Genomic DNA, 13,582 nt, shown 5'->3' with positions numbered 1-13,582 from the left:
CTTTGCCAGCTTCCTTTCTAGTGACTAAATTTTCTTTTTTTTTTTTTTTTTTTTTAAAGCCAAAACAACAAAGCCTGCTACAGAATTGCTTTTTGTTGGACATATCGTTGCTGTGAGAATGTGCCATCTACTGCTTCAGTACTGTTGTGTTTTACTGCAGGCTCGCTGGCTGAAACCTACAAACCCCCCAACATTTTTTTCCTGTCTTTGCATTGGGAACAGGTGCTCAGATAGGGAGCTGTGCTGCCCTCCTACTGGGAATCATGTAGCAGCCACCCCTGCCCATCTCCCCATCTCAGTTTCCCTCCTGAGTTTTGTCTGACATGCATCAGATGCTGTAATTGCACATTTCTCTCAGCTGTGCATTACTGGAGCAGTTCCAGGTCTGTAAGTGTGTTGCTGGGTGGGTCAGGAGGAAGGAATAAGCAGGCAGGAAGGGGCTCTCCAGCTTGGCAAACCAGGGTCCCATGGGCTGTGGGAGAACCCAGCTGAAGTCTGATCTCCCCTCAACATACAGCAACCCAGAACTACTGGCACTGCTGCAAAGTCCACTTTTGGGCTTACAGCAGCTGCATATCCCAGCATTTTCAGAAGTCCTCATCTGAGTCTGGTTTGAACTATCTCCCCTGAGCAGCCAGGTGAAGAAAAATAATGATTTCTCCTAACCAGAGAGGATGATAGGAAGTGGCCTCAAGTTGTTCCAGGAGAGATATAGATGGGATATCAGGAAAAATTTTTTCACCAGAGGAGTTTTCAAGCACTGGAACAGGCTGCTGAGGGAAGTGGTGGAATCACCATCCCTGGAGGTATTTAAAAGACATGCAGATGTTGGTATTTAGGGACAGGGCTTAGTGGTGCACTTGTCAGTGCTGTGTTTACCATCCTACTTGATGGTCTTTGAGGTCTTTTCAGTCCTAAATGATTCCATGATTCTATGAAATGGTTCGTGTCTTGCTTCCTTCTGTGGGTAGACCAAAAAACCCGCACAAGCTTAGTGTCAAGCATCCATCTCACTTAATGAGTAATCTTGAATTTCAAAATTAATTACACATGGGGAATGAAACCAGAGCAAAAAGGGAGTCAAAAAATGCTGCAAATTTTGAATAGAAGCACCATAGAGTCATTTCTTTGCAGTACTGCAAGAACCTACTGTTACAAACCTACTTGAAAGCTCTACCACTTGGGTTGGAAACAACGTGGTGGGGGGATTTTTTTCCTCTGATGCTGACTCATTTTTAATTACCTTTTGCTCCCTAATAAATTTAGAACACTTAAATTGAAAATAGCTTTGATCCACAGCCCCCACTTATTATCAGAAATCTGTGTGCAATTGCACCCAGTGTTTCAGTTTGCATAACTTTTTTGTGACGCTATTAAAGCTGCTTGCATAATAAAATTAAATGCAGTTTACATTTAGTAATGTGTCTGTTCACTTGCCTGTAATCAAACTGACAGCTTTTCCTTTAAACAGTCAATCAAGTCTCCGGTTCTTTCTGGCTCTGTTTATTTGATTGGAGTTGAGATGTCATAAAACAGAATGGAATATTTTACAAGTTCTGATTACATGCTTTGACTTTTTTAGGACTGCAATTTCTTTCATTCATAAAAAAGAACCTCTGAATTATTAAAAAAAAAAAAACCACCCTGATTTTCATTTCACAGTTGATGCTACAGTTACCAAAACCACAATCTGAATTCTAAATGTTTTTTCTCTGTCAAAAGTAGCTTAAAAGCCTACACATTAAGTTCTTAATTGATTAGATTACAGCAACAATTTCACGAATAAGGCATATTTTTTCCAGGCTATATCCTCTGAATAGAGTTTTATTTAAAGATAAGGCAAAATGATTCTGCTACAGAACAGAATCTAGGAACTGAATGATACATCTGCAGCTGGAATAGTAGGTGGTTATTTCAAATAAAAAATATCGCCTAGCATTTTTTATTACTTAGAAATTAGGTACATATCCTAAGTATGCCTTAGTGAGACCACGTTAGCTGTCACCAATCACCTTCTGAGTTCCGATGTGCCTTGGCATAGTTTCCAGGCAGTTTAGCTCCATGATCTTTCCAGGTGCAGAGGTGAGACTGACTAACCTGTGGTTACCCAGATCTTCCTTTTTCCTCTTTTCAAAAATGGAGGTTAGGTTTCCCCTTTTCCAGTCAGTGGGAGCTTCACTGGACCGCCATGACTTCTCAAATATGAGGGACAGCGCCTTAGCAGCTTCATCCACCAGCTTCCTTGGGGTCCCGTGCACGCATCTCGTCAGGTCACATGGACTCGTGCACCTTCAGCTTCCTGTGATGGTCTCAGACCTGATCTTCTCCTATGGTGGGCAGCTCTTCGTTCTCCCAATCCCTGCTGTAATTCCTTGGTGCTGCTCTTCTGGTGCTCTCCTGCTGACCTGTAAATCCTCTCCAGGCTCTGAGCATTTCTTGTTGGCCCTGGCATCAGACTGGTAGGAGTGGGGTGGATTGAGGCTTCTCCTCCCCAGCAACTGTAATTTAAAGCCTCTTCCCCAGCTCAGCAAGCCTGTGACCAAAGATCTTTCCCTTCTCTGACAGACGGGCCCCATCACTCCTCAGGCTTCTCAAAGCAAGTCCCATCATCCAAGTAGCCAAACCCCTGGCTTGTGGCACCAGTCCTGTAACCATTTGTTGATTTGCCAGATTTGACTGTCCCTTTCAACCCCTTTCCATTTGACTTTTGGGAGGATAGATGAAAAAGCTGTCTGTGTTCCAGATGCCCTTACCACTGCTTACAAAGTTCTGTAATCCTTGATCCTCTTCAAACATTTTATTTCAGATCAATCCTCAGTTTCAATTTGTAGCATTTGGCAGACTATGTCAGCATCAAACATGGCCATATTTTTATTCTTTTCATCTTACCCTTTGATCTTTTCGTATATTATACACAGATACTTAATGGTCTTACTGCTACAGGCCTCATGGGATCCTACATTCAAAATACCTCTCTGAAACATATATTCAAAATAACCATTTGAAATACTTATGAAAGCACTATGATTAAATTAACTTTTTGTATATAACCTGATATAACCACAAAAAAACTAGGGCAAGTTTTTCAGTCCTGACTCTTTCTTTGGTGTATCACTATGTTGTAGTCTCAAGGGACCCAGTTTCAAGAATTCGTAGGTACTTTTAAGATATCATTATCTGAGGATCAAAAATTTAGATTGCAGAATTACTGAGATATGACTTCTAATAAAGATAAATAAGAATCCAAACCAGTGATATACCATACACATATTGGGAATACATGTCATTTATAGATCTCTTCAAATATACTTAACTGCATGAAAAAACTTTGAAAAAAGTTATAGCATCAGTTTAGGATATCCTTTCTTCATGAACAGTTTAAATGGTACATATTGCTAATAGGAATGATAGCCCTACTAGTACGTATATTCCTATATTTATGGATACATGATCTGAAAAAGCAGTCTTCCACAGGGATGACAGGCATGGGGCAAGGAAATGTAAGAAGCATAAATCGGAATTGTATTCTTTACTTCAAAGTCTAATTGATTAAATTTGTATGATGGGATTAATGCTCTATTCTGAAGCTTTAGTTGTGTATAATTCCACAAGACTTAACATGACTAGAAATTACCAAAAAAACCTGAGAATATTCTGTTGCCTGAAAAAAAAAAGCTGCAATAATCCCAAGAGATGAAGACTTAAGTCCTTCTTAGGTGCCTAACTTCAGCTACCTAAATGTGAGGCACCTGGGCTAAACCAGCTCTGCTCCCTGCTTAGCCAAGGAGATGGACATCCCTAAGGCAGTAACCAGCTTATGGGTCCACCTGAGCACGGTTTGGGTACCTTCTCTCCTAGCAGCTGTGAAGACAGTCCAAGTAACTACACAGAGCTCAGATATGGATTTTTCAGGACTATGTTTATATAAAAGAAATCTGACCCAGACACAAAGACTGGTTGATTATTGTACTATTAATTAACTCTAACTACAGTTTTAGCAGCTCCATAAAAGTGGAAGTCTTCTGAATATCTCATCAAGTGTAATAATTAAACTCTGCATTATGAATATAACTTCATTAGGAAGCCAATTTGAAATTTCAAGCCTGAAGGAACTCTTATCCCTGGCCCAAGTGTGGTGAATTCTAATAATTCTTCCACATTTTAGTATACTGAAGAAATTAAAAATAATTTGCTGTATACTCTCTTTCTGTACTCTGTGAATGCAACTCATAAATTAATTGACAGCAGATGTTAAAGGATTCGATCTAAATTGTTAGATTCAAATTAATATGATCTACAGACAAAAGAATTTAAAATTTAGAAGGTCAAGAGGAATCCTAACCCCTATTAGAAAGGAAAAATAATGTGAAGAATAGAATAAACACTTCTAGATTTATCAGCTGTCTTTCAAACATTTTTTGAGAAGAAATCCTGATAGTTATATAGTTTTTCAACGTATGGGAAAATTAAATCATGTACCAGTTCAGTTCAGTGACTGAAGTACATTTCATTAGCTCTTCAGCCATTACGCGATTGTTTAGCTGCTACAAACAAAATCTAGCAACCTAATTTATCAAGATCCTGTTTGTGGAAATTAAAAATAATAAAAAATTATTTGGTCTAGTTTTTATATCCATCTTCTTGGTGCCACCAGGGAAGGAGACATGGGAGGGTGGTGGTTGACAATGCAGAGGCACCAGCACCAGTACAGAGCTTGGCAGGGCAGCTCGGTGCTGCTCGCCCGCTTGGAGACCCTCATCCTCTGAGCTTTGCTTTGGGCTCCCCCAGGGGCAGGCAGGTCAGCAGGGGAAAGCAGGTGGTGCCTGGTGGCAGCAACAGTGCTTTACCTCCCTGGATTCACGCTGGTTTTTTGCCAAACATAAATAATGCTCTTGACTCATAGTCATTAGGGCACTGTAAAAGCATTTGGTATTTCCCCCTGCTGTGCTTGTGCTTTAACTGCAAATAACTGACAGCAGCAATTTCGTTCCTCAGCACAGCTGTAATTTGATATAGAGTCCCTTGGACTGGTATCTCATTGCTACTGCCTGCCCGTTGCAGAAAGAGAAGACTTTATTGGATGTTTCATGGCAGTTTGGCTTTAGCTGAGCTTTTTCTGGTCCTCTTATGAAGGCTGCTGAAAGTGGCTGTCTTAAACCCTTAGGAACTTTGCAGCTACTTTGCAGTGGAGCCACAGTTTCAATGCTTTGCAAGCACAGAATAAAAATGGGAGATGCCCTCCTCAATAAAACAAGAATAACCCTGGACACTGCCTCTTCACAACAGGTTTTCCCCAGCCTTGGAAGACAGTATAGTTCAAAGCTGCTAGCCAGTTTTTCCCAGTCACAAAGTTACCTGCTAATTCTCAGATTTTGAATTGATCTCGCTCCAGATCTAAAGCAGCCCTTCAAGATGCTCCAATATGTGGCATACTTGCTGTGGGCTCCAGTGTAAAGGATAAAATTATATCCTCTGACCAGTGTTCTTCTTGTTTTATAGCCCAGGTCTTCCATCCCATGTGCTCCCACTCAGCTGCATTTCCAGCATGCTGAGTAATTGGGCTACTTCGTTTTAGAAGGGGGTCCCCAAAAAGCAAAACTCTCATCAGCAAGTGCTGAAAATGTTTAGCGTGCAGGGATGGCTTTGTTGCAACTGTAATGTGGATACAACTCCTGCTTGCATCTGCTGACCAACTGCTAGGAAAGGGCTTATCAAATTAAAAGAATAACTGTTTTCTGCCTGTCTAAGATTACTTTCTACTCTACTCCCCCAAGGAATGTACGTACCTATCAGCTGGCCAGTTTGAATATGGACAATTCTTTAAGCCACTTAAAGTTGTGACCGCCTCTGTGATCCACACTTAAGAATAGACAAACCCCTCCAGCTCTCTCTCTTGTTTCCGGTGCTGGGACAGGTGGCTGCGGGGCCCGAGCGGGGCTGCTCGGGCTGGGCCGGGCCACGGCCATCCTGGAGCCGATGGGCCCTGTTCCACCCGCGGACACCACCCCCCCCCCCAACCCTGCTGTGGGCAGCTGGAGCAGCTCAGCTCTCCCCCACTCTCCACTGTGATAAGCCACATTCCAGCTGCAAGGCTGAGGTGAGATTAACCCTTTTAGTGCTGTGAAGAGCTGAAAACCTGAGGGAAGAGAAAGAGGAGATGCTTAAAGCTGAAATTCTGTTGTGAAGCTATGATATATCAGAGTATCCCGTTGTAATTTCATGAAGATATGAGGGGTGGAGTGTTCAGCTTGTACCTATGATCTCAGCACCTGTGCTGAGATAGCCAGATGCTGATGCAGCTGTAATTTCATGAGAAGTTTGGACAGGGAGAGATGGACCAGATGAGGACTTTTGCTCCAAATGGGAAAGGAGAAAACCTCAGTTCCTAGAGATGCTCCCAGAGATAGTCCTAAAGATGAAGATGAGGAAAACCCTTTGCTCCCAGGGAAGGAGAAGGGCCTCTCTTCTTGGAGATGAAATGCTCCCAGAGATGGGTGAAGAGAACTTTTGTTTCTGAATGGCTCAACCTTAAATTTGTACCCCAAAAACCTTCAAGAGTGGACCCTCGAAAGCAGTTGTGGGAAAAGCTGCAAGTCGGGGGAAGGGACTCGCATGCGAGCAGAGAGACTCCTCTTCCTAAATGGACTGAACAAAGTTATTTGGAAGTGGGCGGCTGTCTCGTTGTGATAATGTTTTCACAGCATGAGCAAGAGAGACTCTTCTTTCTAAATGGACTGAACAAGGTTGTTATGGAAGTGATAAACAGACTGAACATCTTAAGGGTTGTCTTTTTACATTGTCAGTGGGAGAAGGGAGGAAGGTGGGGGGAGGAGGAGAGTTCTGAAGGTGTGGTATAATTTTTTTTCTTCTTTTAGGTCTGTTAATAAACTTCTTTATATTCTTTCAAGTTTGGTGCCTGCTTTGCATTTCTCCTAATTCTTATCTCACAGCAGGTAAACAGTAATGAGTATTTTGGACCAAACCACTACAAGCCATATGAAGCAGAGAGGTGTTATTTGAGAGCTGCAGGAACAAGCAATTTGTTTGCTTCTGATGTTGATGCTGACTGTTGGTCACTGGGGTCAGTATCATTGTGAGTCTCACAAAATGGGTGAGTTCACTTCTGCTTCATGAGCAAAGTCTTCCATGTCTTCCAGTCTGAAGCACAGTGAAGCTCTGGGCACCCTGCTGCTCCTGGATCCCACCCTGTACAGCTGTATCCTAGCAGCAAGTCCCCTTGTTCAGGAGCAGATGTGCCTGGGATTGTCTCTTTCCATCAGATTCAACTACAGTTTGACCAAATAAAAATTGCCTCTGTCCTCAGAGGCAATTTTGGCCTGTACTTTGGTGGTGCAGAGGAGCATCCTCTGGGAGATACTGTCATCCTGAGAAGGGTTTGAGATCAAGGGGCTTTCTTTTCTCATTTAGTGCTCTAACTTCCACACTAGTGTGTAAAATGTAGGATGACTTTTGGAATGAAAATGGCCATGGTTGCTATATTTGTGCTGGGCTTGATGCTATCACATGCTTCAAGGTTACCCCTCAAGGAAGGCAGATAGAACCCACCCACTGCTCTGCTTCAGTTCCTGGTGGCCAGAGTAGCAACAGTTTTATAGATACTATCAGAAAATTGGAAGAGATGGGGCTAGAAATATCTCCAGGCTACATTTCCTGCACTGTTCTGGATAACTTTTGGTTTTGTAACTGGGGAGGAAAAAATTCCTTCATGTTGTCAGTATGATGCATATAACTCCTTTACAGGACATGACGTGAAAATGTCAAGCCAGAAATATTTTGAAAGATGTCAATCAAATGCACACCTTCCTCAGTGCTATCAAAGCATCCAAGAAATACTGTATCTTTAATGCTTTCGTGGCTGGAAGAACTGCAGGAGGCAAAAAATGGAAGTTTTGGAAGTTATTCGTGGGTCCATTTATCATAAGTAAGACAAATTTACATGTTCTCAGGGTACCCAGCCTGAGCAGTGTGCAAGACACCATTTAAATAGATCTCTGCTAGTTTTCAAAAAATTTAAGCTGCTGTTCCTTAGATGAAAGGTCTTATTTATAAACACAGCTTCCCACATTAAAAATGGAAATGCCAGGCCAATATGTCATCTTAAATAAAGTACCAGTAATGCTCAGACATGGCCAATCCATCTAATTTGAAGCCAATGAAGAATTATTTTAATTCCAAGCTCATTTAGATTCTATCTAAACCAGAAATGTTTATTTTTCAAAGGGTATGAAGCACATTACACTAATACTGCCAAACTCATTACTTGAAGGAAGGATTAAAACTTTTAGTCATTAGGCAAAATCCCACTTCTTTTTGGCATTTTAGTAGTTTTCCAGGTTCGAATTCAAGGCAGTGATCATATTTGCTTTTTTTTTGGTAGCAGATAGTCAGGGAAGTTATCCCACATCATTATTGAGTGTTTTTATTACCTTTCATATGCAGGAGACTTCCCTGGTTTAAGAATCATCTGCTGATGCTCAGACTGGGATAGACCTGATTTATTATTATTTTAGTAGTAGTAGTAGTGGTAACTGTGGTGGTATTGTAAGAATGAAAAGCGACCTGGTTTTCCCCATGTATAATTTAGAGCACAAACCCTTGCAGGCTGTCTCTGTGTTGGCGAGGCGTGGAGAAGGAATGTCGGTACCACAGCGTCTGTCAGAGGTGGAGCAGAAGGAAATTCAGCACAGAGGAACTTTCTCTTTGACTTTACTCCCCCCAGACAAACCTTTGTTCAGGTATTTCCAATGTTTTAGAAATGTCCCATTCTCTGTCCCTGGGAAACATCTGTTTGAGGCACATCTGCCTCCTGATCTCTGGCAAACACTGTGACAAGGGGAATTGTTCTGGCATCCAGAAAGCGCCACTACGTTTGTCACCATGGTGCCTGTGCTGCCCTCACAGCTCCTTCTGCCTCACTGTCTCTGACCCTCAGCTCTGTATATGTTTGTAAAAAAAAGGGATTTGCCTTCACAGCTCCTTCTGCAATTCTCTTTATTTTTGAGGTTTATTTTTGAGATTGGGCTATCTGTTCTATGTAGAAGGAAGGGCTTAAGGAGAAAGGCAGCAATGTATGATTTTATAAAATACTTTCTTTAGCTTTTTCAGTTTTTTTGACTGGTGATTCCTGCTCTTTTTGTCTCTCATGATTTACCTTCATTAAATGCTCTGATCCATGCTTAAAAACTTCCATACAGGCCTCCTTCCTCTCTAGACATTGCATCCCTCTGCACTAAATGAAGGCAGAAAAGAAAAGCTTCCCAAGGTATAGTGTGAGGAAAGCGTGCAAGTGCAAACCCAGACAGAGGAAAGGATTAATTCAAGCCTGAAAGGTCTCTGTAAGCTGGGAAGGTGTGCTGGGAAGGTGTTCAGCACAGATAAGGATAGGAGACCCAGGGAGACAAAGCCTGAAGTTAGGGTTTTTTTGAGAATTTGTGAAAAAGATGCCAGACAAAATAGTAAATAGGGATTCAACAGGACAAAACAGTATCTGTTAGAGAGGTGTTATAGGGGAGCCCTGGTGCTGAGATCAGGGAAGCTGCAGAGGAGCTGAGGAGGAATGGAGGCAGTCACAGCAGTGCCTGCAAGTAGTGGGGGGTGCTGAGACCATGTGAAAAGATGGGCTGAGCCCACCTGAGTCCAGGTCCCTGATCTACCAGCAAGCAGTGGAACAAGGATTAATTACATCAAAACTTCAAAAGTCTTGTTTTCTACCCCTTTAAATAGAGTCCACTATTTACACTTGAATCCACTGATGGGCAGGATTTTTTCAAAAACAGGAATGAAAACCTGACTTTTAAAATCCAAATTGTGTCTCAAAAACACTTCCAAAAAAAGATAAGACTTTGAAAAGGTAGTGTAATGAGCTAAAAATCTTGCTGTTTCCACGCAGATTGAAGAAAGACTGTCTGGAAGCTTTGTTCTCATGCTATTTTTACATTTTATTTGGAAGCCCTTAGGGTCTCAAACTGTAGCTCTATGGAAGAGAAAATGAAAAATTTATCTGAATAGATCTGTCATAAAAACAACAGGAATGCAGAAAAAAAAGTGCCTCTGGCTAAGAGAATCTGGAAAAATTGAGGAGGAAGGCTACAGGGAGGTCTTTGAAAGGATTGGTACTGGTGTTCTCTGGAGCCCTGGGAGAGGGAGCACGGTATTTCTCTGGAAGGAAACAAAGAGAATTGCATATATCGTGAACAGACTTAAATATACTGTCAGGAGAGTTGTACCTTCATTTTAAGGTTTTTAGCAGTCCACAAAAATAATTTTAAATAGAGAGTGAGACAAAGAAAATTAAAATCCTTCACTCCACAAGACTTTGTTTCAACATGAGTTTTAAGTCTTTTCCATTATTGCTCCTAAGCTCCACACAGAGGTGTATGTCCTTACATATTTTGCCTATGTTTTATGTCCTAACACAAAAAAAGAAGGTCTAGTAACTTGCAAAGGGTTTTTGTTCCAGTTTAGAATATGATTCAGGACTCAGCATCTTCAGGTTCTCTCCAGTACAGGTTTTCTCCCTGCTACAGCAAAACTTTTAGGGTGAGATCTGAAATCACTATTGTCACACCAAGTGTGACTTAGAGGTAACACACCTTGCTCCAACAGCATGATCCAAGAAAACCCTACTCACCCTTCTTAAGGCACCTGATGGTAGTCCCCTAGTTTTCCATAGCAATCTCAGTTACCTGGAGTTTTACCATTGCATACACTGACAAACATCCCCATCTTAAAATGCACTTACCTAAAAGCCCACCTACATATTTGACAGGTGGCCCCATCACAGTCTCCTGAAGATCCTGGCTTGCTTGGCATACTCAAATAACATCTTGGCAGCACTGGTAGCCTTCCACTCACTCAGAGAAGGAGTGGGCCTCGGAGGCAAGGTATTCTTCTACTTTGTGTTAGGTTTGCTGCAAATGTACCTTCTTAGAAACCAGGTGATACAAATTCTTATTTATCCTGGCCCTGGAAAGAATTGAAACCTACATTTGGGGTATCTAATTTGCTGCTGGTATAGATATGCTTCTATGGTGAAAAGAAAGCACCACTCCTTCCTCCTCAGGAAAAAGAAGTTCAGAATGGAAGCAATGCTGCAGAGGACCAAGAAAACAAAGGGGGTCTGCTCTTATATGCTTAGAACCTGCATGAAAGAGGCAATTTCTGGCCTTCAGTACCACCTGGCAGAGCCAGCTGGGCCTGGGAGACAGGAGCATGTCCACCTGTTGTGGTGGTGGTCCTGAGCCTACCTGCACATATGAGTTTGAGACAGTTCTCAGGACAATGCCCACAGTCAGTCTCACAATTTCCAGCAGCAACCTTCTCTTAGTTTTCCCTTTGGACTGGCTTAAGTATCCTTGCTCTGTAAGATGGGTGTTGTGGATGCCATGAGAGCACTGAGCAGGAAGGAAATGCATCCTTAGTTGGGCTGGCACAGCATCACTGACTCCTGGTCTGGAGTACTGGAAGCTGAGGGTTTTCTGCCCTGAGTATCACAGTGCTGAGGCCTTTCTTGCAACTGCTTCAAATCTGTATTGAGCAGCCATTAAGTCTTCATGGATACATAGTGAGCATAAACTTGCATGCTTTTATTGCCTCAAGTTCTTCAAAAGTATTGTCATGAAACACAGTATTGTGGAGTTGCATTTGCCTAGTGGTTTAACAACAATAAATAAAACATAATCAGGATATCTGCTATATATCTGCACTGCTATAATTTGCTCAGTGATGCATCCCCTTATTGTTTGCTCAGCTTCTATATGAGTTTAATTTCAAATTGACATTTGGTCTTTCGTCTTTTTGTGGCAAAGCAGCCAGGGTAGTATTTAATTAAAAATTTTCTGTTTAATCCATCATTTTAAAAATAGACCAGAGTTGAGTTCTGCAGTACTTTTAAAATAAAATAACGGTTTCCCAAAATCATGTTAGCTTGAAGAAAACATTCATATTGTCATGTTAGTGTTTCCTCAGTGACATAATTAGGTTCTCAAAAACTTCTGTAATTTATTATCTGTGGCAAGAGAGAAGAAAGATCCCCTCCAATTACCTGCCTGATAGAGTAATGTTGTTAGAATTTGTTTCTTTCTCCAGAGGCTTAGGGTCTTTTTTCATAGGGGGTAGGGAGGAATAAAATATTTGTAAAATGGGTGAGGAAATTATTTTACGTTTGCAATAATTGTGTCCTTATATTTATCACTTCCTCAAATAATTTTCTTACAAAGAAACCCAAAGGCTTTCTTAGATGCAAATGGCGTTTTTCACATTTACAGTTGCTAGGGTCCCATGTTACTGCTTTTTGAAGCTATTGCTCCATTAGTAATAGATTTTCTCACTCTGCCACGTTATCTGACAGATAGTTGATAGCCAATGATAAGCTAAGATACATATATGCTAGACAGGTGCTTGCATGTAATTGAATTACCATTATATGCATTGAAACTCTGCTATCACACCCTGAAAGTACACAAGGAGGAAACAATCAATGGTTACAGAACCTGAGATAGGAAAGGTTATAATGGATTCTCAGTCCAAGGATCTTCCTGAGCTGGCAGCTAATTCTGCTTATCTAGGTTGATAAATATGGAAATTCAGCTGCCCGATTTCAGGCGACTCGATAGGTGCCTGTGTCTTCCAGTCTTTATAGTCTCAGCTGAGTTTCTCACTAGGTGGCAGCTACTCAGATGATTTGGGGGCATGAAAAAACATATTGTCAATGACAAAAATGCGTTGCTGAAAATCTTAAACGCTGTCAGAAAAGTATTCCTTTGGCAATTTCCCACAGCAACCAAAGACCCTTAAAAACACAGGTTTCCTGTTTTCTACGGTCCTGGTGATCCTCATCCAGAGCTTTTCCTTACCCATTCCCATCTGCTTCTTCTGCAGCCCACCACTGGAAAATACTGCTTCTGACCATGAAAAAAGGTATGTTTCTTGGAAATTCTTAGGTCTTGCTATCCCAGAAAGCACTATACTGGCTTGCTAAAAGGACTGAGACTCCTAGACCAACAAACAAAATGCTTTTTAAAACACTGATGTGAGAGAGGACAGGATTTTGAACATGAGGGCCTCCCCTTCCTGTTCTTTACCAAAAGTCCTTGTCTCCCTTCAGCTTTACCACTGTACATGTCCAAGATCCACTGTTGGGGTCCCTTCCCCCCTGCCATGGAACAATCCACTGTTTTAAAGACACTTCTGAGGAAGCTTTAAGAGTCTTGTATAAGAGTCTTGTAATTTTCTCACCGACAATTGTTGGTCAACTGCACCAGTTATTCAGAATGTGAATTCATCAGAGAGGCTTTAAGGGCACTTGTATGTTTTGTGCTTCATTTTTTATTTAAATTTGTCCTGCCTTTTGTGCCTTTTTCCCCACCACTTTCTCTTCTGTCACTTGCCAGTGTGTAAAGCTGTTTCTATCACCCTGCAGCGTATTTATCTGTTGCAGTGATAAAAGGATATGCTCCCATCCTTTCAAACTGTCATCTGCTTAAAAGAAATGTCAACTGTGCCGAAATCTGTGATGCTTATCGCATTCACACTTCAGGGGTACAATTAAATGGCTAGATTA

At 41.5% G+C, this 13,582-nt stretch overlaps 1 protein-coding gene across 36 annotated transcripts in view; it reads left to right on the top strand.

Annotated features, from left to right (window-relative positions):
- Positions 1 to 13,582, top strand: part of LOC116440251 (collagen alpha-1(III) chain-like) — a 295,630-nt gene that overhangs the window by 234,131 nt on the left and 47,917 nt on the right. For 35 of the 36 annotated variants that reach the window (XR_004238504.1, XR_004238493.1, XR_004238492.1 and 32 more), the window contains one exon: positions 60 to 1,416. The exons of the other annotated variant lie outside the window; for it this stretch is intronic. The gene's annotated coding sequence lies outside the window, so the exon portion shown is untranslated. Of the gene's footprint in view, positions 1 to 59; positions 1,417 to 13,582 lie in introns of those variants that run through there. 36 annotated transcript variants of the gene reach the window in all.

This window comes from Corvus moneduloides, chromosome 2 (assembly GCF_009650955.1).
Source record: "Corvus moneduloides isolate bCorMon1 chromosome 2, bCorMon1.pri, whole genome shotgun sequence".
NCBI classification, from domain to species: domain Eukaryota; kingdom Metazoa; phylum Chordata; class Aves; order Passeriformes; family Corvidae; genus Corvus; species Corvus moneduloides.
The sequence above is the reverse complement of the archived record's forward strand: the minus strand, read 5'-3'. Positions and strand labels throughout refer to the sequence as shown.